Consider the following 7,203-nt stretch of genomic DNA (forward strand, 5'->3'; position numbering starts at 1 on the left):
TTGATAGCCCGAACAAATCTATACTTTTAGTTATTCATTACAGTGCGTGATGGATTCTGATCAACAACTAAGAAAAGGAAGAAGGGATGAAAGAAAGGATGTAGGAGGGAGAGAAGAAGAAAGGAGAGAATTGGGAGAAAGAGAAAGCAAAAAAGAGTATGATGAGACATAAAGAGCAAAACAAGAAATAAAGAAGACATTAGGAAGGAAGGAAGGATGGAGGAAAGTGTAATATAGTAAAGGGAAGGGCTGAAAGTGAAAACAAGATTAAGAGAGGAATGAAAAGTAGCAAAACAACCAGTAAAGGAAGTCAAGAGAGGGAATTAAGAAAAGAAAGAAAGAGAAAAACAGAAAGATCGGAACAAAGGAAGTAGTGAAGTCGTGTTGAATCATCCCACAATTTGTTTTCAACAACACTCACTTCCTGTTTTCCTACAACTTTGCATCTAATCTGAGCTACAAAAGTTAAACTAGAGGGAGAATAAAGTCATCAAGCTGATATTATCTTGGTGTTATTTGTAAAGTTCGGTCCGACACAGACGTTTCCACGCTGCCAATTTACAGTTTTTACCATTTGCACGAGGAGGGCCGGCCTGCCGGAGCCTGACTTCAGCAGACAAAAGTGCTAACAGCAGATGAATTAAAGGTTACCAACAATATATGATGAATGTCAGGCAAATACAAATTACCACAGGAAGAAGAATAATGAAGGTTTTTCGCCAGCGAGCCAGGGGCCAGTCAATAATTAGAGGTGGCGCGGTGGCTGTCGCCGGCTTTCTGCAGCCTCCGCGGTTTGTCTCGGCTTTAATTGCTCAGGTTAAGATGGCCGCCCACGCCCGAATAAAAAAGTTCTTAACTCGTTTAAAGACGAGAAGCGTCGAGACACTTCTCATGAGAGGCTTCGGCTTCAACAGGACGCCCGTCAACAATGTTTTAAAGTTTCTTCATCTCGTCCATTTGGTGTTTACTTGAAGTGAAGCATGAGGGAGTTCGCTTTGATCGCTCCAAAAAAAAAATCAAAAACAGTCCCAACCGTGCGCAGGGAAGAAGGGAAGAAGGAAAAGAGGAGGAAAGTGCCACGAGTGGTTGACAGTCGGTGCATACTGGTTGTTTTTTTGCAAGCAGGGAGACATAATCACACAAATAAGACATCAAAGATAGATTGAGAGTTAAAATATGCAGATGAAAATTATTCAGATTGCTTTGGGATGGCGGGGAGAAAAATATTCCCTCAAAGTGTCCGACCGGATGAGATCAAAACTCTGTGATACCAGGAGACACACGCATGAACGAGAGGATGCTTTCAGACATGTCCGCGTGCTTTTTTTGGGGTTTCGGGGGCCTTGGCAGCTCCAGCATTTCATGTCGTGGTTCCCCTGACTGGAGGGGAATCCCTTGTTTTTCTGGTCACTGGCATGCAGCTCGCCAGTATGTCGCCTCACAATGTGAACCCTGCAGGTTGGCAGAGAGCGACCGACACACACACACACACTGGCTGCTGCCTGGAAGTCAGAGCCAAACGCTGCACCTGCGTCATGTTTGCTGGCTCCGCTCAGTCCAACCACCTCTCCACCTGTACAGTAAATCCAGCAAAAATCCCACCTCCGTGCACACACACACGGTCACGCCAGGAGGATGCGTCAACTCCTGCGTCATGGAAATTATCTCTAGCGAAGGAAAGGAAGGTTGAGTCCAGGCAGAGTGAGCAGAAAAGCATGTTAATGGCATGCAAAACAAACCAATATGTCTGCAGCTGTACGGCTCTTTTAATGCTATATCTCACACTAGAATCAACTGGAAATAAAATAGAGAAGTAGAAATAAATATAAGCACATGCAAAATCACATTCAAAATAATGAAACTAATAGAGCTGCAACGATTAGTCGACTAATCGATTAGTCCATCAACAGAAAAATAATCACCCACTAATTTGATAATAGCAAAAAAAATGCCAGAAAAATCTGTTTTCAGTCTCTCAAATATGAATATTTCCTGCCTTTCTATGTTTTAGTTCATATTAAAATGAATATCTTTGGGTTTTGGACGGACAAAACAAAACATTTAAAGACATCACCTTGGACTCAGGCTGCTACTAGGAGGCCAGATCCAGGGGGATGAGGGTCTTTGATGACATTTTGCATCTCGTTTTGGTTGTTTTCCGTCTCTTCGACGTCGTATTCTGTCTCTTTTTGGTTGTTTTGCGTCTCTTTATTGATATTTTGCGTCTTTTTGGTCACTTTTGTATCTCTTTTTAGACATTTTGCATGTTTTTGTTGTTGTATCCTGTCTATTTTTAGTTGTTTTGCTTGTCCTTGTAGACATTTTACATCTCTTTTTGATCACTTTGCATCTTTTTGTAGATGTTTTGTGTCTCTTTGTTGTCGTATCCTGTCTTTATGGTCGCTTTATGTCTCATTTTAGACGTTTTGTGTCTCTTTTTGGTCGTTTTGTGTCTTGAACAGAATTAATATGTCACTATTCCACTCACAAATTTGAAAAGCCACCAGCAAAGTCTTCAGACTGTGCTGTGAAACTAACTGGCAGCCGGTGAAGTTAATTAATGAAGGTGTGCACTCTGCTTTGGGTCTTGGTCAGCACATGTGCTGCTGCACTTCAAGTAATCTGCAGTTAAACTAAATTAAAAAGACTTAGAGGAATTGAGTTGGATAGAGACGGAGGTTCAGAGTCTGTCTGGGAGAAAAAGAACTACTACTGGCAATAAAAGACTCATTCTAACTACATTTAAATCACAATGGTACAAATCCACTGACGTCACATAGAAGACTAGTTTGGTGTTGATCAGTTATATGATAATGATGATGACAGTCAAGGACAGATTATGAGACAGTGGGCCCCTGGGAACAGACATGTAAAGGGCCCCCACCCCTCCTACAGAAGAACAGGAGCCACAGATTCAAAGAGACACATTAATGGTCATTTTGCATCTTTTTGTAGACATTTGGTGTCCCTTTGTTGTTGTATCCTGTCTCTTTTTTGGTTGTTCTGTGTGTCTTTGTAGACATTTTGCATCTCTTCTTGGTAGCTTTGCGTCTCTTTGTCGTTGTATTCTGTCTATTTGGCCACTACGCGTCTCATTTTATACGTTTTGCGTCTCTTTGCTGACATATTTACGTCTGTTTTTTTGGTCGTTTTACATTTAGTAATCCGTCCATGATGACAGTATGTAATCAAACTGCAGAAAGCATGTATGCGGGTGGCAGACAGTCTATAACCACAGTATATTTCAGTGTTACAGGGAAGCTTTGTGCCTCAGAAACAACAACAAGCTGTAAAATGTTGAAGAAGCTACGAGTTCAGTGATGTTAAGGGACGGAAAGTTTCTCTTTGTCTGAAAGCTCTCAAATGTGCCACAGAAAGCTGCGATTCAAAGCGAGGCCCATCTCTCCTAATTAACACTTTGAAAGATAAAAGCAGTTTATTAAATCAATCAGGATGACGGTTGTTTGTGAATCCCAGCAGATAAGGACATTTGCATATTAACTTTGCAGTTCTAACCTACATTTGAGGATCTTCTGAGATTGTGGCCAGCTTCAATGTAAATATGTTCCCCTCACTGCTACTGTACACGTTTTAAACTTTCATAGCCCCGATTCTCTGGTGGATTTTCAACTCATTAAAAAATAAAGAGATGGATAAATAAGCAAACACATAACGTAAACAGACAAACAAATGAATAAACGAACACGGATATCACGGCGCTGGAGAGGCTCTGCCAAAATGTGTGGCAAAGACGGGGCAAAAACAATCTGGATTTTAACTCGCTGTTAGAGATTTCCAGTTCAAAACTCGCCTTTAAATGAACATGAAAGCAACAAATAGGCTTTTAAAGAGTATTATATGTGCCCTGCAGTTAATCTGGCACATACTAAAGAGCTGTTTCAATATGTTCTGCCAAAATTTAACTTCCATGTGAATCATGCAGGTTCTTGATAATGTTCGGAGTTCGGAGTTTAACATTGCCACCAAACGTTATTTAAATATCGACCAATAATGCATCCTACTATCAAGTATTGTTTGTGCACCTAAAGCCAGATATATCTTCTTCTTCTGTGCAAAAAACATATTAAATGCACATGAATGATCAGGAGGAACCTCCATCATATCATGTCTGGACAACGTAGACTAATAGACACCTAATATTTACTGAAATGATTTAATCAGTCTCATCACATTCCTTTGCTCTGAGTGCTTCTTTAAGTAAGCCGTCATATCAAACCTTTCCTGCCCTCTCAGTGAGAACATTAGAGCATCGCTTGAGAGACGGCCACAAAGAAATCAAAGCTTGCAGATATTGAGCGGCCTCTCATACGGACACGGAGGAAGAAAGAAGCGGCGGATCAATACCAGTCGTTGTTAATCCTGGTACCGACACAACAGCACCATTGTGTTGGGATGGGTGGGCCGAGGCTTCGGGAGAAATCACCCCGCACAAAAGGGTCCTGTCGGCCATTCTTCGCCTCTCCAAAGGGTCACGCACGGCGTCGCCCACCGCACCACTCGATACTCGACTTACTGACATGATGAAAGGCCGTGTTTGGCCTGCAAATGACAAATAAACGGGCTCCGCTGTAATCGGTCCAATCTGCATTCACACGGACGAGAGGTGCAGATCTGAGAGCAGCTATCATCGTCTCATCTGCAGCAGAGAATAGGTGAAGCGGTATTCCAGGGGAGGGTAAAAAAAAAAGGGAGTTACTTTAACGACTCTGGAGCCTTTTAATTGCAGAGGCTTGGATATTAGTTCAAAACCGCTCACTTCATGCTTGGGAACACAGTGCCACGGTGCCTGCGCCCTCACCCGACACTTGTTTTATCTGCTTGCAGATTGAACTCACTTCACAGTAAAGAGAGGCCAATTAGGGTGCAAAGGGATTAAAAACACAGGGAGAGAAAAAAGCTTTCCCATTTCTCCACTTTTGTGGTGGAGGACAGGATGAAAATACAAGAGGGGAAGAAAGCTCAGCACTTTATGATCGTGAAATTAAAGAGAAAAACGAAGATGTGAGGTTATTTCCTGCCAGTCGTCCCGAGAGGAGGAACGTCCACCTTGTATTACTGTTGGATCTCATTAATCTGGGATGGGAACTTATTACAACTCACTGTTTTGGGTGAAACCATTTTCTCTTCACCTGTCTTGTCCATTTCTTATCACATTAGTCAAGTAACACATTTCCCAGAATGACTTTCACCCTCTTGTCTTTGTCAAAACATTTCAGCAGAATACAAATGTCCAACCGTTGAACTTGCAGACTTCAGTCATTCGGATGTCAAGTCCAATCTGGTCTCACTCCCGATGCATCAAGTACGGCAGCTTGATACCGACACACCCTTTAGCATCTCTAAGAGACACACCGGGCTTTCAACTAACTCCAGTGTAAACTGAGAGCAACTGACGTAGTTTATATAGCGAGAAAGTCCACGTATGGAGGGCAAGAGGGGAGGATGGACGGGTCCAATCAACACAGGACTTTCACCTGGAGACCTCCGTTCATTTCAAATGTTTGACCAGTTATTTACAGACAATGTTAAATGGGGCAACTTATCACGAGTAGCTGCTTTACAAGTGTTTCGGGGTTTTATAGGTGTAAATGATAATAGTGTAGTGCCGTGTTAAAGCATGCAGGGTGAAGCAGAAAGAGATCTGAGCTCTGCCTCGCTGTTTATTTCCTTGGTGTAAACAGGCTGAGAGCTTCTGATCCGCAGGCCCGACCATTTATCCGTCTCTCTGAGTGGAAGCCCGGCTCTGACTTCCTCTAATAAAATGATTACCAATCTCTGGTAGTGGTTCACCTCAGATGCACCGTCCCCGGGAGATGTCCGAAGGATGCTATTAACCAGGGAGGAGGCGGAGGGGTGGGGGGGCTTCCCCCAGCAGCGAGGAGTGTCTTTAACATAAGTGGAGATGAGTGTAACCTGACGGTGGAGCCTGACGTTGGAGGCGAGGGGGTTTCCCCAGGAACGGCGGAGAGCGGCAGGAAATCGATGCGTTGTTTGTTTATTGGACTGACCTCCGAACTACTGCGTCCCCCCTCCTCCTCCTTTCTTCTTCCTCTCTTTCTCTCCTCCTGTCCTGTTTTCTCTCTGAGTTCAGTCTCATTCCAATTAATTTACAATAATATCCAGCCGCCTTTGAAGATGTCAGATAAATAAATGTCCATTTCATTACATCCTTTGTGTTCCTGCTATAAACAAACTACCATCCAACCTCCCGGTTCATGAAAGAGCTTCCTTTAGCAGCTCGAAATACTCACTTTGGTTTCATATTTTATACTAAATACGGATTCTAGATGTGTCTTGATAATGCAGCATGTTAAGTCAAACATGAGATGTTGAACTGTCCAACAACGCAACCCAACAAGGAAACACAGCTACTCACGTTTAGAAGTAGATTGTAGAGTAAAAGCTTTATTACCTTGTGAACTGAGAACGAGCTGCAATTCAATTATTAGTTTGCTCTCCTCTCCGATGCCATCCAAAGAAAAAAAAAAACAGCGAGACGTACTTGAGCAATTCAGCTTTGCACATTAATAAAGTCTGGGAACTCGTGAGTGAAAGAATGGTCAAAATGGTCCTTAGTGTGTTAAACGTAGGGTCGGTAATGTTGAGAAACTAGCAAGAGTACACTAGACTTTTTTAAATGATCCAACCTGAAAACCAACACAGTGTTGCTAATGTAGTTGAACAACACTACCAATCCAAGCTTTGAGCTCTAAAATAGCTGGATGCTTTATATATATATATATCTTTTTCCACTAGACCTTCCCGTCTGCTAAACATCCTCGTCTCTGTAACTCTTCGTCCCCAGTTTGAAACTCTTTCTTCTATAAACGTGAGGTTTAACAGGCTGAGCAGTACTCCTCATAACACGTAAAGTGAACCGGTAAAAAGCCTCTTTAAAAGTTAAAAAGAAAGAATAAAATAAGACGACGATAATAAAAAAATTATAGGTCCGTCAAAATGAACGCAATAATAACGCGTTATTTGTTACATTTTGGTGAGGAAAAACTGGCATGGCCATTTTCAAAGGGGTCCCTTGACCTCTGACCTCCAGATATGTGAATGAAAATGGGTTCTATGGGTACCCACGAGTCTCCTGCATATATTTGCATAAAGCAGCATATTTGCCCATCTTGAGAAGAGTAGTAAATACTTGGAAATTCTCCCTTTAAAAGTACATTTTGA

At 42.2% G+C, this 7,203-nt stretch overlaps 1 long non-coding RNA gene across 1 annotated transcript in view; it reads left to right on the forward strand.

Annotated features, from left to right (window-relative positions):
* Positions 1-7,203, forward strand: part of LOC119483422 — a 25,821-nt gene extending 18,618 nt beyond the window's left edge. Inside the window, exon 3 of the long non-coding RNA XR_005205678.1 lies at positions 7,135-7,203. This is a non-coding gene — a long non-coding RNA (uncharacterized LOC119483422). The remainder of the gene's footprint in view (positions 1-7,134) is intronic.

This window comes from Sebastes umbrosus, chromosome 24 (assembly GCF_015220745.1).
Source record: "Sebastes umbrosus isolate fSebUmb1 chromosome 24, fSebUmb1.pri, whole genome shotgun sequence".
NCBI classification, from domain to species: Eukaryota; Metazoa; Chordata; class Actinopteri; order Perciformes; family Sebastidae; genus Sebastes; species Sebastes umbrosus.